Source organism: Asterias amurensis, chromosome 6 (genome assembly GCF_032118995.1).
Source record: "Asterias amurensis chromosome 6, ASM3211899v1".
Lineage (NCBI taxonomy): Eukaryota > Metazoa > Echinodermata > Asteroidea > Forcipulatida > Asteriidae > Asterias > Asterias amurensis.
In genome coordinates this window covers 6,108,278-6,129,181 of record NC_092653.1, presented here as the reverse complement: position 1 = coordinate 6,129,181, position 20,904 = coordinate 6,108,278, and the positions used below count along the sequence as shown (strand labels likewise).

The 20,904-nt window shown below is 37.6% G+C and overlaps 1 pseudogene; it reads left to right on the top strand.

The window, feature by feature from the left end:
* LOC139939028 (uncharacterized) overlaps positions 1–10,025 on the top strand; it is a 32,865-nt pseudogene extending 22,840 nt beyond the window's left edge.
* Positions 10,026–20,904: the final 10,879 nt, after the last annotated feature.

The window sequence follows — 20,904 nt, the reverse complement described above, 5'->3', positions numbered from 1 at the left end:
TACACAGCTGCAATCCATGGGTACATTTTTTGTTACAAAGACACCAAATGAACAACATAAAAATATTAAGGAACTCTTTGCAGATCTTGTATTCGACACTGTTGTCAATGTTATTATCATTGACACAGTGCTTGTTTAAAGCCATTATACACTTTCGGAACAGACAAAAAAATAAAAGTTCACAGATTTACAAATAACTTACAGGGTTTACAGAAGGTAATGGTAAAAGACTTCTCTTGAAATATTATTCCATGAAATGCTTTACTTTTTGAGAAAACATTAAAACAATATCAATTCTCGACATCGAGAATTACGGATTTATAGTAAACACATGTCATGACACGGCGAAACGTGCGGAAACAAGGGTAGGTTTCCCCCGTTATTTTCTCCCAACTCCAATGACCGATTGAGGCTAAATTTTCACAGGTTTGTTATTTTATTATATAAGTTGTGATACACGAAGTGTGGTTCTTTGGACAATACTGTTTACGGAAAGTGTCCAATGGCTTTAATGGTATTATAAATTTGCAGTATCCGCTGCTATAATATAGGATTCGAACTGCCTCTAGCCACCGGGCAATCTCGGCGGTCGGGTTGGTAAGACACTGCTCTAGAATTAACAAAGGTCTAGGGTTCGAATCCAACCCGAGTATAAATATGGCTGTGATATTTTTTCACAGAACTTGGGTAAGTACTGGTACAGTGCTAACACACAACGATGTAGGGTAAAAACACCAAAATGAATGTTCTTTATCCCAGATGCAAATTTAACATCTATTAAAGACATTATAACTGCAACATCAGTGGTTTCCAAACTGTTCTTTATAAAATGGACAAAAACAAATTTGTACCCACAATTGTGGCTGTGCAGTGTGCCTGCCTATTACTTAAGTACCAATTATATGTAGTCATTTGTATGGATAGAATATTAAAGTTGGGTTGTCATTGTCATGCTACATTACTTTCATGCTATGATTGGATTTATTCAAAATCAATTACGAGGTTCAATCAATATTCTGTGTTCATATTGAATTGATGCTTTGCTTTATTAAAGTAATTGTTTATGTTTCCATTGTCTGTCAGAGGTGTACATGACTCTGACAGCTTGTATTAATTGTACTATTTTTGTCACCTTGTACAAATTTTAAGTATTTAAAAGTATTATTATTCAATTTAAAGGAACACGTTGCCTTGGATCGGACGAGTTGGTCTATGAAAAGCGTTTGAAACCGTTTGTTATAAAATGCATATGGTTAGAAAGATGTTTTAAAAGTAGAATATAATGATCCACACAATTATCACTCAAAATTCCACGGTTTTCATTTTACGTCGCAAACTAACATGGTCGGCCATTTATGGGAGTCAAATTTTTTACTCCCATAAATGGCCGACCGTGTTTGTCGACGAGGTAAAATGAAAACCTTGCAATTTCAAGGCATATTTGTGTAGATCATTGTATTCTACTTTTACAACATCTTTCTAACCATACCGATTTTATAAGAAACGGCTACAGAACGCTTTTCAAAGACCAACTCGACCGATCCAAGGCAACGTGTTCCTTTAAAATACAAGTCCGCTGTACTTGTATAGTTGCAAATTTACCGTTTCGGTGCTGAAAAACACTGGCCTTGGGCTCATCCAGTGTAAACTTTGAGCCATAAAGAATTATTTTTTTCAGATTTAGAATTTGAGGTCTCGAAATCAAGCATCTGAAAGCACACATCTTCGAGTGACAAGGGTGTTTTTTCTTTCATAGTTATCTCGCGTATTCGACAACCAATTAACCTCAAATTTTATAATATAAAACATGAAACGGCTCCCTCTGAAGTGGAGTAGTTTTCGAGAAAGAAGTAAGTTTCCACGAATTTGATTTCGGGACCTCAGATTTAGAATTTGTGACAAGGGTGTTTTTTTCTTCCATTATTATCTCGCAACTTGGATGACCAATTGATCTCAAATTTTTACAGGTTTGTTATTTTATGCATATGTTGAGATACACCAAGTGAGAAGACTGGTCTTTGACAATTACCAATAGTGTCCATTGTCTTTAAGAATAATACATGACATCTGTAAAAACAAATTAAATTCTTTATCCCCGATGCACAATTAACATTTTTGAAAAATATGTATAATGATACATTCTTTTGAAACGGTTGCTCATCGTGGAAAGAGCACAATACATGTATAACAACTTGTTTCTATTTTTAAAAGGATTCCTTTCTGCCTAGTGCAATTAAGGTTTTAAATAGTAGATAACTTGGTTAACTTTCTACTGCTGTACTTCTTACATGCCCCCCAATCATTTATACTTTTGTGTTTATTTCTGGTAGATTTGTAATTTTTCACTCTTGTTGTCTATTTTTGTTACGTATGCCTTTTTTGTATACAATATTCTGCTTACACAGGGAAGACAAATTTCATGTTTGTTAGATATTTTTAAATCTTTAATCTTAATCTTCAAAACACTAGAAGATGACCAGGAAGAAGTATCCGCATGTCACTTTTTAAAAACGTGATTGCACTTGCTCCCCGCAATTAAGTCTTCCTGGGGGACACTTAACCCGCACATCGATGTCTTCCACATTGTCAAGAAAATGTTGTCCTTCTGCAAGTTGACACAAAACAGAGCCTATAGCTTTTGAAACGTGTTCCCAGCCCCATGCTGCCGATGGTTGCGGCATTGTGCCGACTTCACACAGGAAAATGCCAGGGAAAGGTTATTTGATTCGGTAGGGGGAGGAGGGGGGGAGCAGTTAAAGAGATGGGGCTTCGATAGATCTGTGTTAATGTTCACCTTGCGTTAGTGATTTGATTTATACGTGGGGTCATTCTAACAAGCTCCCCTGTACCTCTCTTAACTCCCCCCCCCCCCCCACCCCCAAGGATGCAGAATTGGAAATATGCTCGTCGTCGAACACAGTTTGACATTTGCGGCAGGGTAACGTGCAAACACTGAAATTCAAATTAGCATATCAGCAGTACACAAGTTTGTGCATTGCACGTGTACTTGCACATCCGCACAAACATGTACACGCAACTTTAGTCTGGATTGACAGTCAGTACTGTATAGTATTTCTACGTCTGGGTTGATACTCAAAGACAAGGGCTTTATTTCAATTAGATGTTGAAGCACTCAAACTTGCTAAGCGCTAACAATCATACTGAGCACAAAAACAGGGTCTGCTTACTACAGAATTGTTTAGTTACATCTATTAAATAAATACAGTGATATACACAGATTTGTATTCTTCTAGCGAAAGTCCTCAATCAGTGAAACAGTCAAGTCGTGTGAGTCACTAGCGATAAGAACTTCTTGCTTCAAGACTATAGCCTAGTGGGTGCCCCTTGAAACGCTCCTGTAGCAATTTTCTTTTCTCTCACACAGAGACATGACAGAGCTTGGTTAGTGTTAAAATCAGTAAACAACAATACATGTACCTTGCCCTTACAAGAACAAAGTCTCAGGTCTGCTCAAATGGAGTCACTGTCTTATCTTTCACTCTGATCCACTGGTTAAAACATGGCGTACAATATTCACTAGCAATAACGTATAATAGGAACTTTTTGCACAAAGACTAGCCTAGTGGGTTCACGTTGAAATATTCCTTTAGCAGTTTCCGCTTCTCTTACAGACATGGCAGAGCTCAGTTAATCAGTTAAAAACTACCTTGCCCATACAAGAATGGAACAGAGTCACTGTCCTATCTTTAAGTCTGATCCGCTGGCCGCTCGTTAAGATATACAGTCACGAACTAAAAGATACAGTCACGAACTAAAAGTTTGCGGACACGCGTGTAATGACCGGGACTCGAACGCTGATCAGAAACAGCAGAGCTTGAGGTGTTCTTATCTAAAAGGCCCACGACACGCAATGACACAAAAACAATGTCCACAGATTTACATTAAACTCACACAGTTTGAAGTTAATGATAGTAGAAAGCTTCCCTTAAAATATTACTTGCTGAGGTGCTGTAGTTTTTGAGGAACGAGTAAAACAAGTCACAAAAATTATTTTTAGCATGTTAAAACATATTTTGGGGACATTTACTCATTTCTCACAAGCTACAGCACCTCATCAGCAAGTAATATTTTAAGGTTTACCAAGCTTTCTACTATCATTATCTTCATCAAACAAGTATAATGTAAATATGTGGATATTGTGTTTTGTGTAAAGTACCCAAATCCTTTGATCAGTGAAAAACTACCTTGCCCTTTTACAAGAATAAAGTATCTGCTGCAACAGAGTCGTTGTTCTCAGTATCTTTCACTCAGATCCGCTGGCAAATTACTCTTTAAAGGCAGTGGACACTATTGGTAATTACTCAAAATAATTATTAGCATAAAAACTTACTTGGTAACGAGTAATGGGGAAGGTTTGGTAGTATAAAACATGAAACGGCTCCCTCTGAAGTGGAGTAGTTTTCGAGAAAGAAGTAATTTTCCACGAATTTGATTTCGGGACCTCAGATTTAGAATTTGAGGTCTCGAATTCAAGCATCTAATAGCACACAACTTCGTGTGACAAGGGTGTTTTGTTCTTCCATTATTATCTCGCAACTTGGATGACCAATCGATCTCAAATGTTTACAGGTTTGTTATTTTATGCATATGTTGAGATACACCAAGTGAGAAGACTGGTCTTTGACAATACCCAATAGTGTCCAGATCTTTAAGATACAGTCACGGACTAACAGTTAGCAGATGATGAACAACTTTCACTTGTACTTGAGCTACATCAAGTGATTCAAGTCTAGCACTGACCTAATTATTACCATCTCATCTTTCAAAGGAATGATAAAAGTGGGGTTCAAGCTTCTAAAAAGGAAATAATAATGTGGGGTTGGAGCTTCGGAAATATTTAGTGAGAATCAGATTTCATTTGACCGTCTTGGGAAAACAAAAGACACATTGATAAATAATGACGGAACTGCATTTGAGCATGATTCAACCATCTCTAATGATTTACATCATGTCAATTTAATTTCAGCTTCTGAAATCCATAATTTCTTCTTTGTATTCAAGCCCTAAGTGCTTTTCAGCTTACACAAATTTGGGATATTAATTAGATTGAGAGCGAAGTCCAATATTAAAGATCCAATACAGTATTGCTACTTGATCAAAAAACCAAAGTGTGTCTGGCCTGGATTTTCGCCATTTTTAGGGCAAGGCCACTTTGGCCTTCGATTGCCGCACACTTTGAGGGGTACCAAGGCCAAAGGGAAGGGCGCCAATGCCAAGTTCAAAACACCCAAAGGGCCCCGAGGCCAAAATAACTTCTTAATATAATTTACATAGCAAGCAAATGGAAGCAAGAAAAATTATGGAATCACAAATGAAATGAAATATACAATTAAATTGCCATATATAGTGCCTAATATGCTGTAGGTGCCCTTAATTGCAAAGTTCCAATACAAATTACCTTACCACAGGAAAGTTGCTGTGCCCCTTCATGAACTAAATTCAAGGCGCGTTAAATTAGTTGTTGTATACAGGCTGTTCCTTGACAAACCCTTCTTTTGGGGGACTTTACTTACAGACACGGGACACTATTGGTAATTGTCAAAGACTAGCCTTGGGGTGTATCTCAACATATGCATGAAATAACAAACCTGTTAAACTTTGAGCTCAATTGGTCGTCGAAGTTGCGAGATAATGAATGAAAGAAAACACCCTTGTCAGACGAAGTTGTGTGCTTTCAGATGCATGATTTCGAGACCTCAAAATTCTAAATTTGAGGTATCAAAATAAAATTCGTGGAAAATTACTTCTTTCTCAAAAACTACGTTACTTCAGAGGGAGCCGTTTCTCAACCTCTCCCCTTTACTCGTTACCAAGAAAGGTTTTATGCTAATAGTTATTTTGAGTAATTGCCAATAGTGTCCACTGCCTTGAATCCAAATTACTATATCTTTTATTTAAAGAATATTTAATGTGGAAATATATGCTACTTTGAATTGAATTGACTTGAGTTGAATGCTGAAGCCGAAACAGGATGTTCACATCCAATTAAATTCACTCCTGATTTGAACAGGCCTACGTGTTCAATGGATTGCACCCATAACCAACTAAGGCCATTCAGTGAGAAATTGATTAATCAAGTTTATTCATTGAGGAGCCCTCAATTGTCATCTACTACAACGACCATGTCACGCGGAATATATATCGCACCGCTTCACCCCCATGTTCCGTTCCATCGCGAGAATGTGTGTACACGGCGCACTCTGTTAAATACAAATGAGTCCATGCATAATGTACACAGTAGCATTTAAACTTGGTGGAGAAATATTATACATGCAGCCTTAGGCGCTGAATTAATGGCAAATTGGGTTGTCTCTAATGCCGGAGCGACGGTAGACTGGGGGATTGTGGTATTTGCATGGATGCCATGGACCCCTGGCGTACGTCAGGCGCAGATATTCTCAGGAGTGGAGACTGGAGAGTAATGCATATCAGTTTTAAATTAAAGTATTCTAATTGGGTTTGATTTCCGAAGAACTGTTTTGTATTATTAGCACGCTCAGATTTGCTTTACCAATAAAAATTCTTGGACCTACCATTTGTTTCTTAGCAAAAGTGTTTTTGCGAAACACTATTTCTGACACTGTTTCTCACAATGTATTAAATACTACCAACCTCTCCCCATTACTCGTTACCAAGTAAGGTTTTATGCTGATAATTATTTTGAGTAATTACCAATTGTGTCCACTGCCTTTAATGATCCTGATAAATGTTTTGATTTTTTTACTGAGTAAAACCAGCTAAAGTATTATGATTACTTTTTGTATTGAGGAGTTCCTTACTCATTTCAGGTTAAAAACAAACAATTTTGTAAAGTGTTTTTCCTGTCTTCACTTTTTAGCTTACAGGGGTGAAACATATATGATAGGGAACTGTATTCAAAGTCAAAATGAACACACACAAAAAACGTGATTGTGTGGGCATGCATGTCTACGCATTCAAATCGAGGTCCTTAACAAAAGGGATCCGGGAAAAAGTCACACCGAGGACGTCCTGGATTTGTGTACAAATCCAATGGGGATGTCTGAAACAATGGGAGAACAAAGAGAAGTTCTCGGTTTGACACCATAATTAAACACAGCTGCGTGCTCTGCTGACAACTTTTATGCAAGAACTTCAAAGTTTACTTATTTGCTTTTGTATAAGCACATTTTTATGACTGTTTGTCCTGCTGATAATGTACTGCAAACCTCTTAACAGTAAATAGTTTGGGTTTGTTGTTGGTACTTGTGGAGTGCTTGTGTGAAAAGCCTGAAAGGTTTCTGTAAAGTAACTGTCTGGCTTAGAAGCCTAGTTTTATAACTCTCGTTCATTGACCACTTTAATAAAGTGAGTATAAACAATCACTTTATGTATTGACTCCTTGCACCATCGCTACACGTTGCACTGTTATGTTTGCTCATGGAGGAAGGAAGAGCCTCCATGGTTTGCCACATTGGACGTTTTGGGAGTCAAATTTAATGGAAAAATATTGTAAGAGTGAGGACGCTGCATCGCCTAAAAAAAATGCACACCACACTGTTTAAACACTCCGGGACATTGACTCCCAAAATGGCGCAACCAAAATTATTGTGATGATGACGTCAGGTGATTTGGTTCAGTATACCCACTATTCAAGGGTTACAATGGCATTCTTCTTTCCAGCCTATGCAAACATGAGCCTCCTGTTTCTAAAACTCTGTTTTTGTTGTTACTTGCCGTAGGTAGACTGAAGACAAGTTGAGTGATCCACAGCAGCATTCTGATTACTCTAGTTCTACTACTACGTCGCCTTAATGACAGCCTCAACTTGTCGCCATGGCATTGGTGCTATTTGTCGTCGCCATCTTGGTATATCTGGTTCTCCACCAGATGTACGAGACTCCTACGGGACAGCAGCAACATCCGAAGCACACCCAGAAGCGGGAGTTGAAGTTCAACGAGACCAGCATCTTCGAGAAGCTGGGCCTGACGTTCAACCAGTGCCCGACGTTCATGTCGTTTGTGGACAGGTTCAACACGTTCGACCAGGTGGCTGAGGCTATCAAGATGGCTGGCCTGGAGAGGAGTGAGCTCATCATCGGCGTTGACTTCAGCGCCAGCAACGAGTGGCAGGGGCGGAGCGTCTTTGCCTCACGGTGTCTTCACGACGTGACGAACTGGAGAACGTTCAACCCTTATCAGAGGGTCTTAACAATTATTGGTGCTACCCTGGAGCGTTTTGACTCTGATCACCTCATACCGGTTTACGGCTTTGGGGATGTCACAAGTAAAGACTCGACGGTCTTTTCGTTAAAACCGGACGGAGAGCCTTGCTACGGGTTCGAAGACGTCCTGGACTGCTACAACAGGGCATGCCCGATCATTCAGAGAAGCGCCCAACAAGTTTAGTACCCATTATAAATAAAGCTATCGATACAGTTAAAGAGAAACCAACTTATCACCTTCTGATGATCCTCACCGATGGACAGTTGGACGATAGCGACAAGAACGCTGACGCCATCGTCAGAGCCTCAGATTTCCCCATCAGCATTGTTGTTGTGGGTCTCGGAGACGGTCCGTGGTACGCCATGGAGCATTTCGACGACACCTTCCCATGCGTAGATTCGACAACTTCCAATTTGTGAACTTCCATCAGGTCTGCAGCAAAGCGAAGTACTCCGAGGCGGCCTTCGCTCTACACGTCTTGATGGAGATTCCGGATCAGTACAAAGCAATCTGCAACTTGGGATACCTCAGAAATCAACCCGGTATTGAACGCCTCGCCGTCGACAAAGTGAACAGCCTCCAACATGAAGAGATGGAGTTTCACGGACTTCAGCGCAGTGAGGAGCTGGTCTCCATCAGCCCAGATATTGTCCCCGTCTTGACCAAGAGACCGAGCAAGAGACTCGTCAACAAATGTTCAATTCGTAAATCCCAGAGGAGATGAGGAAACCAGATCGACGTGAGTAGTTGGTAAGCTGGAAAGTTTTACAGTGTCTTCATTACAATTTATTCCCTTTCTGATTGTGCTATTATTATCATTATTATGGAAATTAAAAATTTCTGCAAATATGTAAAAAATCACTCCTTTTATAATGCAAAATTATCCTTGTTCATCCTGAACCTCGATTTCTTCTTCCACGAAAATTACCTCATCTGAGTTTCAGTGTAATTTTGTAGTGGAATAATTGATAATATCTTTTATGTGCAACTTGCTCCGTCAGACTATAGCGCCAATAAACAGTGTACTATAAAATGTCAATGTTAACACAATAACCAAAAAAATCAATCTTACTGCCCCAGTTACAATCTTTCTCTCAGTGTAAATTTTGGATGGAAATTCAATTTTCTTTTTCTTGAATATCATGTAAGAGCAAAGCACGGCAAGATATTTTAAATTACATTACATTTCATTACAACCCATATTCAAGAAGGATTGAGGTTAAGAGAAAGCTTAACCCAATTCTTGGGAAGATTATTTTTTGCGTGTTTCTGTCTGGAGACTACTTTAAAGATGGCAGTTGCCTTTTTTTACTTCCTGTGTTCGCAACGATATTTGGTCAATAAATGAATGCATTATTTTACTACAGTGTAACAATGATTTAGTAAGCACACAAAGGGGGACACAAGACAAACGCAATACTTTATATGAAAGAGCTATAACTCATTGTGGATTAGGGCAGTACAGACATTGAACCTTGGACCCATCAGAGTGAAGCCGAGCAGCACAGTCTAGTAGGCATTATACATGTAATGTCTATCCTTTGTATACACATGTACTGCAGTTTGGCCACAACAGTATCTGACTGGTTTACGCTGCCGAGGAAGCCAGATTTTACACCCACATTTACATGTATCTGATATGTTTTTTAACATATTTAAAGGAACACTTTGCCTCGGATCGGTCGTGTTGGTCTTTGAAATGCGTTTGTACCCGTATTTTATAAAATGTATGGGTAAAAAGTTGTTGTAAAAGTAGAATACAATGATCTACAAAAATATGCCTCGACTGCTAACACAGTCAGCCAATCGTTTGACTCCAATAATAGGTCGACTGTGTTAGTTCACAAAGTAAAAGGAAAACCACGCAATTTTTAAGGCAAATTAGTCAGGATCATTGTATTCTACTTTTAAAAATATCTTTCTAACCAATGCATTGTAAAACAATGGTTATAAGCGTTTTTTATAGACCAACTCGTCCGATCCAAAGCAATGTGTCCCTTTAATGGCCTGAGAGCTGCTTTTAAAAGCAGAAATTATCGTTTAACAATTGTCTGCTAAGCAGAAATGAGCAGGACACCAGTAATGTGACATGGTAGTTTGGCTGGTAACCTTGCTCTGTCTGGTAAGCATATTTTTGTTATGCTTTGCAACTTTTTGTGCTTAAGCAGCTCTATGAAATTTGGCCATGGGTTTGATGAAAATTCGTTATAAAAAAAAAGCTGCTTAATAATAAATTGAAAGTGTGCCCTATTTTACCTTGGAGCTCAATCCACAATGATCTTATTCAAACAATACACTACAGGAAAAGCAAATTTACTAAGCGGAGTATTGCGATCGTTTGATGTGTTGATATAGCGGATCCATCTCGCCATGTGCTAACATTACAGAACGTGCTCCTATATAGACATTGTTGGTTTGTTTGCTGTATCCATTCAACTCAGGGATGCTGCTCAATCATTTGTTCTGTTTTTCTTTGAAGTTGTTCATTAAAGGCACAGGACACTGTGGGTAATTACTCAAATTAATTTTTAGCAAAGAAACTTACTTGGTAACGAGCAATGGAGAGATGTTGATAGTAACAAGCACTGTGAGAAAGGGCTCTTTCTGAAGTAAAATAGTTTTTGAGAAAGAGGTAATTTCTCACTCAAATAATAAAAGGCTTTAGCTGAAGCCTTTTATTATGAATCTGATGCACAAAGATATTCAAGGGTGTTTTTTCTTTCATTTTTGCAACTTTGATGACCAATTGAGCCCAAATTTTCACAGGTTTGTTATTTTATGCATATGTTGAGATACACAAGAATACTGGTCTTTGAGAATTACCAAACGTCTCCAGTACCTTTAATGTTCAATTTGGGGCATTCTAACGAGTCTATATAAGCCATAGGGAGACTAGGATGTGATCGATAACTGCAGTGAAAGTAATTGCAGGTAGAATGTGTATCATCAATCAAAAGCGAGAAAATGTTTGTTATAGAGAGCGATAGCAAGAGCATATAGCAACCAGGGCCCAAATTCATACAGCTGTTTTTAAAAGCCAAAAATATTGCTCAACGACTTTCTGCTTAGCAGAAATGAGCAGAATGCCAGTCGCAAATTGTATAGACCTTTATCTCGCTGCATCTTGGTCATATTCCCTTTTCTAATAACAGTAATGTATGCTAACATTCATTGAGCATGGCACCAGAGTACTATTTCAGCCAGCCTCAGTTTGGTTAAAGTGAGTTGGAATGGAGTAAAACCAAGATGGCCACCCTGTGATAAAGGTCTATTCATGATGCTGTTATGGCGCAATTGCTCTGTTTGATGATGTAATAAATTAGTAATAACAAATTTACCCAATGGCTCATTATAGTTTATGATGTTATTTGCCTCAGGGGGTATATAATGCTTTGAAAGCTTACTTAACAACGGACAACTGCACACAGAAATAGCCTTGAAATGAGCTGAAAGCTACCATGGACATATCTAAATGGCAAATCCAGAATAATTACAGAATTATAGAGGTGGCCTCAATCAATTAGTGGCTTTATGAGTTGCATCGAGGCACGTTCTGCTTTGTCTGAAAACACAGTACAAGGACATTGTGTTCAACCACTGAACCATCTATACTTAATAGTCCTAAACTAATTTTGGATGAAAACAAAACTACAATGGCATCGTGCCTGACAAAAAAAATTAATTTCAAAGGGTCACGTTTTTGAGATATCGCTGAAAATATGTATAATAATCCCTATCAAGAATACACAATCTGAGATCATTACTGACAAAATTTATTGCCATTTTGAGAGTTATTTCCAAACTTTAACTTTTTTTTTAACCAATTCTCCCAAAATACATTTGCACTAATTATTTAGAAAACATTTTTTGAGGAATGTTTTTCTACACAATCGTGTCTCTCAAATTGTTTTTTCCCCCCTCATTTTGGATTCTATGGAATGGACTTCCGTCACTGTACTGGTAAAAGAATTGCCTCATTTTTTACGATCCACCCAACATTTTCCCCTTTCCCCTTCCCCACCCTTTTCCCCTTCCCCCACCTCTTTCCCCTTCCCCCACCCACACTCTCTCCTTCCCCCACCCACACTCTCCCCTTCCCCCACCCACACTCTCTCCTTCCCCCACCCACACTCTCCCCTTCCCCCACCCACACTCTCCCCTTTCGTCACCCCCTCTCCCCTTCCCCCACCCACACTCTCCCCTTCCCCCACCCACACTCTCCCCTTCCCCCACCCACACTCTCCCCTTTCGTCACCCCCTCTCCCCTTCCCCCACCCACACTCTCCCCTTTCGTCACCCCCTCTCCCCTTCCCCCACCCCCTCTCCCCTTCCCCCACCCACACTCTCCCCTTCCCCCACCCACACTCTCCCCTTTCGTCACCCCCTCTCCCCTTCCCCCACCCACACTCTCCCCTTTCGTCACCCCCTCTCCCCTTCCCCCACCCACACTCTCCCCTTTCGTCACCCCCTCTCCCCTTCCCCCACCCCCTCTCCCCTTCCCCCACCAAAACTCTCCCCTTCCCCCACCCCCTCTCCCCCCTTCCCCCACCCCCTCTCCCCTTCCCCCACCCCCCTCTCCCCTTCCCCCACCCCCCTCTCCCCTTCCCCCACCCCCTCTCCCCTTCCCCCACCCATACTCTCTCCCCTATTGCTTCGATCTAACTCAGTGGAGCAAGGTGCCCCGTAGCCAAATACCCAATCATACGCACACCCTATCCCTTCCCATTAGACACATGTACATACATACATGATGTACAAGGGGTAAATACCCATCTGCCTAGGGGAGGATTGTGCTCGATCAATAATGCAATTTGAATCAATGAATTCTGAATCTTGTCTGTATAACCAGATACAATATAGACGAACAATTCCGATGACACATTTAAGTCTGGTACATACTTCCTGTGATTGCAAATGTGAAGCGAATTTTTTACATCACATGGCTACTTTCGCAGAGAATGTTTCTAAGGAGTTGTGCACAAGTCACTTTTTTGCAAATTATTCCTTGCGATTTAATGATGTCATTTGCAGCAAGTACATGTAGCTTACATTGTAGGAATGGTGCTAAATTTACTCTCCGATTTTGACAGGTCATTATTATTATCAGCTACTTTTTGTCAACAAGCGTTTCACCGTGGAAAGCATTTTTTTTTAAATGCAATAGATGTAATTGAAGAAATTAATATTTTAGATAAAACTGCACTTTGGGCTTATTATTTGTTTTCATTGAATCGCTCGATATGTGGCATGGTGTAATGTTCCACCAATGCTTTGTCTCTTTATTGTGTTCTGTGAATCTCTGAAATTCTGTTGTGAATTTTCAGGGTAGGGGTGGTATACTGATGTACAATCAGAGAAAAATGTGTTTGAGTACAAGAACATTTTAAATTCCCCCCTTCTTTTTTAGTGAAAAAAACACAAACACATTTTGGGCAATTTTTTGGTATGCTATAAAATGTAAACCATGATGGTTGATGGTAGGGATACTGGAAACATTCTTCTATTATCACTCACAATAAACTTCTCAAACCATAATCAAACTAGATTGAATTTCATACGAAATTTCAACGAAATACACTTCCCTTTGTATGAAATGCCAATCATTTCAATCAGTTTTTCTCTAAAAATTAATCTTTATAAGCTTCTTTTGACTGCTGCCGATCGTGCATATTGATAGTTGAAATTATTTGCTTCGAGTAGACAAAGCAGACCTCGGACTATTATGAAATAATTAAATTTAAGGAAAATTGTTTTTAATTGGAAAACCAATTTGATTACATTGGATGTTAAATGCTGAAAATGTTGACCTTTATGTGTATTACATACATGTACATGTTAAGGTATAAGCCTGTATGCCTCTTTTAATGGGTGTTTGTGTTAGGGATGAGATTATAAAATCCCCTTATATTCTAGACACAGAACCACCCAGATGTTACAATATACTGATAAAGTTATTCGGGGTTTCAACCAAATAACGTTTACACATTAAAGGAACACGTTGCCTTGGATCGGTCGAGTTGGTCTTTACTTTGAAAAGCGTTCTGTAACCGTTTGTTATAAAATGCATATGGGTAGAAAGATATTGTAAAAGTAGAATACACTGATCTACACAAATATTCCTCGAAATTGCGTGGTTTTCTGTTTACCTCGTCGACTAACACGGTCGGCCATTTATGAGAGTCAATTTGTTGACTCCCATAAATGGCGGACTGTGTTAGTTCGCGACGTAAAAGGAAAACCGTGCAATTTTGAGTGATACTTGTATGGACCATTATATTCTACTTTTAAAACATTTCTAACCATATGCATTTCATAACAAACGGTTTCAAAGACCAACTCGACCGATCCAAGGCAACGTGTTCCTTTAAAGTTAGTAGACATGGTAGAGTGCATGGTTTGTATACTTAAGTCTTTCATGTGTCTTTTTCTATTACCAAGGGAAGCCCTTGAATTGCAATATTATGTGTACAACTAGGTCACAATTACGCATCATTTTGTTCTTTTTGCACGAACAGCAGTTATTTTGCAGGGTATCATTTTAAGTTAAGTTATTTTGTCAATTGAACTGCCCTCTGTTGGTGTCAAGTCACAGTTGCACATGTAGTACACATGTAGTGGTCATTGGTCCTTCTACTTGTACATGTATATCCTCTAAAATGAAGGATTCATACATACATACATACATACATCACACATACATATAACTAAATATTTGTAACGCGCTTTTACATCAAGATCAAAGCGCTGAAAAGAGCAAAACCATCATTTTCATATCTGATATAAGTGAGTTTTGAGAGATTTTGTAAACAATGTCAAAGAGTTACAATTTCTGATGCGTACTGGGAGGTTGTTCCATATTCAGAAGAATAGGGGTTGACTTAAAGGCCCAAATAACTTTTGCTTTATATCACTGATTTAGGCATACCAATCTTATCCGAGCCTGGAATTTCATCTTTGAATGGCGAAGGCCTTTTTCATTTTTGCAAAGGGCACTTCCATTGGAAAATCTCATAGTCAATTGGAAATGTTTGAAGGGGGACGAGAACGCCAAAACCAGGGGCAACGGAGGCCACAGGCCTCCATGGGCTCAGTGCATTTTCTTCCTGGCCTGCAAGTTCAAACATCATGTGTGAAGTTACAGAGTCTTGCATAATTGTAATCATGGCGGAGGATGAACAGTATGATGGGGGTGGTTTGGGATCAAGAAATCTTACTTTGGGTCAAGTTGACGTGTCTTTTTACTACATGGTGTAGAATCAGCCCTTAATTCCCATTAATATGTTTATTGCACATAGCACGTGTGCACTAACATTTTGGTTGGCAAAATGAAGGAACATCGCAATTAGCATATTTCATGGGAAGGGTCTATTGTAAATGTAGACTGCTCATGTTTTTTCTTGACCTCTTCATTTTGTACTCAACAGAGGGCGTTATCAGAATGTTTTGTAAATAGTTTTTTGTTTGGATCAAAATCATGTTTGCATTGTTTTTTGTAAATAGTTGTTTTGTTTGGGTTGAAATCATGTTTGCTGCTTTGTAAATATTACAAAAAAATGTATAATTCTATTTAAATATGTAAATTATTTGATTTATAATGTAAGTTGTAACAAAAAAATACAGTTCTATCTTTAAATTATCTGAAGAAGATTCTAAAATATAATATTTTTTCTTTAATATGTTTCAGCTGATTTGATATCCATTGAAGTACTTATAACTATGTGTGCAGTTTAAATCATTTCTTAAACAAAAAATCTTTAAGTGAATTTAGTTAATATTTCAAGTACAGAATTGGGACATGTCTTACATGTAGTTATCCACTCGCTTAGATTTAAAAATCTCTCAGCTCAGCAGTTCCTAAAGGACAAATCAATCTTCACCCCTTCAGAAGTCTTGACTCACTCCTTTTTTTTTTTTCCGGATCTTTTTTTTCTCTTCTGATCGTTTTTTTTCTTACGAGCTATGTCTTGGCTCTAATGATTTTGATTTTGCTGGCATTTATCGGCACTTATCGGACTCAGAGAATGCCGGGCCGTGTCCGAGTTGACAGAGTGGCTTTGGCTAGATCGCTGTGAAGTGCTATTTTTCAATGCTTTGCAGCTGATAGCCATAGTCAAAGCCTAAGTCACTTGATTCAGGGTAAATAATGCTTTGTATTATATAACAGGCATGCTAGTTTGTTTTCCTTTTTTAATATATTATTGTTCTGCCCTAAGAAAATCAGCAAAATTGCAACTTAATACATGTAGCCAGAAAATTGTTGTTTTCCCCCCAAGGATCAAATATGCCTGTTATTAATAATAATATATTTTGTTAATTATTTATTTTAATTCTTCAGACTAAACAGTCCAGGGAAGAGCAAAAGCCTCCCAAAAGATTGAAAGATTTAGATTGTTTATTTTTAAAAGCATAGTATTAATAATGTGGCAAAAGCATTGATGTTTCAATTTCGGAACCTATAAAAAAAAACTAGACCAGAGGTGTTTCCACCACAGCGTTACAATTGATTGACTTTTAGTAGTATCTTCTTAATTCACAGCTTTTTGATTTAACAGAAACTGAAACTCTTCTCATATATAGGAAAAATCACTGATCATAAAGACTTATGAAATGAAATATTAGTGCATTGTAAAATTTTACCATCATGTGCAGTAGTTTGAATTAAACAAGTTCAAATTTTTAAATGATCAATCAAATATTGTTGCACGTTTTATCAACAATAACAAGAATGAAAATTGTATTCCTGTACTTTGCTATGATCTTCCAACATTTCCCCTTCCCTTGTCGTAGAACATTTTCCCTCCATTTTCAATGCGAGCTTATTGAAAGGTTAGACAAACTTGCTAGATTATCTTAATTCAGGGCCCTTCATAAGAGTGAAGAAATTGCTTAAAACTACACAAAATGGAGGACTTAACCTACATTGTATGTTCCACTGGCTGTATTGCAAGAGGAAAATGATCATATTATTTGTTTTTAGATCACTACTCATTAGTTGCAAAACACATGTGTTTTTGTGCATGAATGACCCTTGAATAGAATAAGGAGCAATTCCAAATGGCAACATCTTTTAGCGATTTTGAAAGCAGTGTGACCCTTTCACTTCCCACCACTGCTGGGAACTAAAAGTCTCATGGAACCCTCCTTAATGGAGTCGTAGCTTTATATCAATTCCCCCGCCCCTCACCCTCCCTTGCTGATTTTGTATAGACCCTGCTGCATTAAAAGATCAACCACTGAGGTCTATCGAAGTGGTGGAGAAAACATGTTTTGCGTATCCTCTCCTAAAGTTTTTTTGAAGTGAAATTCACTATATTCGCTTGAAACTTGGGACAAAACCATCTGCTGGTGTCACTTGTTTCAATTGATAGAGTGAAGTTCAATTGACCTTACATGGGTAGGTAAAATATGGGACTGCCAGTAACTATAGTCATGTTTTTCTTGGCTAGAATTAGGCTACTGAGGGTAGGGACTTCTACATTATTTGAAAATTGTACTATAATAAATTTTCATTTGAATACTATAGGGGTAGTTATATCATAGAAATATAATAAATCACTGCCAAAGCTGCAATACTCTTTATGCTTATTAAAAGATAATTGAATTGTAATCATTCCTCATTGCTGAAAGTTTAATTGGACATTTGTTTAAATGTAGAGATATTTCGACAAATTGGATGCTGAAACTTGACTTTTTTAGGGCATCCATTGTAAAAGAGTCACTTGTAATACAAGGCAATTGTGCCAAATATTTACATTTAAATTTTACTTGCCAAATGCTAAAATGGATTTCACACCCAAAGAAAATGCTCTTACTACTCCCTTGGTTCAGTGTCTAAATTGGTGGATATTTGTTTTCCTATTTTTCGCAGAACTCAGGAAAGTACTGAGTACAGTGCTTATAACACAAATCGGTGCAAGGATAAACCAAAATGAATATAGACCTTTATCACGGTGTGGCCATCTTGATGTTACTCCATTCCAACTTATGTAACCAAACTGAGGCTGGATGAAATAATAGTCTGGTGCCATGCGCAATGAATGTTAGCATCCATTACTGTTATTGGAAAAAGGGAACATGACTGAAAGTGGTGACAGTGTGATAAAGGTCATTTGTTGGATATTGTTGGGTTGATTGATACAACAATACAAGTTCTTATTAAATGATGAAATTTATCTATTGGACAATTGTACAATTATTATGGAATACACTGGTATCTTTTGTTTAACGTCTTAAATGATTCTCTAATAAATTTTAATAGAATTTTCAAAGTCTCTGCAATGAAATAAGATGCTTGATAAATGAAATGTTATGGATGGTCACATTTTTCGCGATTCTTTTAATAATTTATTGATCTAACTATGAGAAAGAATGTATATTGCTATAATAATAGAAAAAATTATTTTAAATCTTGTTATGTGGATGCAATCATATTTCTGTGATTGTATATTATTTTTTCTTAAAAAGATTGATTCGTTTCTCAAATATTGAGAACAATTTGTATCATTTGACGATACTTAAGAAATTTGATAAGTTGATAAATTATTGTTTGCTTCCTTAAAAGTATTTTTGTTTGGCAACTGAATTAGTTATCTCTTACAAAAAAATTCTAAGAACAAATTTATCATGGCAATTGTAAGAAATAATTCTGTATGAAATATTCTATTGTACTAATATTGATCATATTTTTCATGATTGTTTCAATAAAAAATCCTTTGTTTTGCAATTGAACTGCTGTTTTCTAGTGAGCATGTTCTTAAAAGTCTTGTGAAAATGTTTGTATTTAAGATGTTAAAAAAATAACCATAATGAATATTATTTTGTTTTACCAATACACCGATGTGTATAGGGCACTGTATACTCGGTACTTTCCAGATTCTTGTGAAAGAACCCACAACAACACAGGTATATTACGTGGGTGGGATCTGAACCAATGACCGTTACAATGCTAGAACCACTTTGTCTTACCACTAAACGAATAAGATTGGCCATTGGCTAGAGGCATTTATAATGTTGCATTTTACCAGTGGCAGTGGGTAGGTACTCTAACAGTTTAATAGATGTTAAATTTACATCAAGGATAAAGAATATTATTTGGTTTTACTCATACACAGATGTGTGTGAAGCACTCCACCAACTTAGCTATCTAGCCCAATGTTGGCAGACTTAAGCACTATACTCAATACCCTCCCCCCCCCCCTTAAAGGCAGTGGACACTATTGGTAAATACTCGAAATAATTATGAGCACAAAATCTTAGTTGGTAACGAGTAATGGGGAGAGGTTGATAGTATAAAACATTGAGAGAAATGGCTCCAACTGAAGTAACGTAGTTTTCGAGAAAGAAGTAATTTTCCACGAATTTGATTTTGAGGTCTCAGATTTAGAACTTGAGGTATCGAAATCAAGCATCTGAATGCACACAACTTCGTGTGACCAGGATGTTTTTTTCTTTCATAGTTGTCTTGCAACTTCGATGACCAATTGAGCTCAAATTTTCACAGGTTTGTTATTTTATGCATATGTTGAGATACATCAAGTGAGAAGACTGGTCTTTGACACTTGCCAATAGTGTCCAGTGTCTTTAAACAAAAACCCAAAACAATACCCTAAAGTGTACCCAAAACACATACATACTACGTAGCTCGGGTTCGAACCCACGACCCCTGCCATTCTAAAGCAGATGTCTTACCACTGGTCTGATTCCTATTCAACAATTCAGCATTATAGATGATATGTACAGAGAAGTGAGAAACTATGTCAATTATTTAAAATGTTATCCACCAACACTCACAATTTATTTCTCTCAAATTATGCCTGGATTGTACACTCTAATTAAAAGGGTGGGATACATTGCTACCAACCTAGAGGTTTCAGTTAAACAAATCTTTATAGACCTTTGTATTGCAACATCACAACTTTGACAATGGTCCCAACTTTTCATATTTTCTGAGGTATTTCTATGGAAAGCTTTGAATGAATACAAATAATTCATTTTTGTTTTGAAACAAAATATTCTCCATTAACATAACAATTTTTCTATCTTCTATTAGAGAAAGTAAAAGAACAAACTCTCCTAGGAGACGAGCAGAGTATACTGTTTGAAACGTCGAGACCAAACCGGCTCTTTTCAGAGCCAACACTCACCCTAAGAGATTTACACATGGTTTTACCCGCAAGTTTACTATTTATTTATAGTTTCTTCTTATGTCTCAACACCATGCAAAGCTTCAAACAATACTTCTCATAGGAATGTGATTAAGCATAAGTTAATTCTCTTATTCAGATGAATATAAAGTACATATTTGTAAAATGTTATTCAAGCATGTTTGGAAGCTTTGCATGGTATGGAAGATAAGATGAAAGTAGCTTTGGGGGATAACTAGTACAAAATCTCATCTTTCTAATTATGTCTTGGCCAAGCTGTCTTGACCTCAAGTTCTCATGACAGGGTCATCAGAATGTGGGTTCGAATTCTAGCTTTGACACTTTGAAAAAGATTGCAACTATAACTTTTTTGGTTTGAATCCTGGCTTTGACACTTGGTCGTTACATTCAAATTTTATATCTGTGACGATCAATAGGTCGCTTTAAGATGCTATGTCAGATTTTTGGCCCCAAAAATTAAAAAATAGAATTTTTTTGAGTGAATGGTATTTCAAAGAGTATCACCCGCTCTAACGAAAAAAAGTTAAACTTTTAC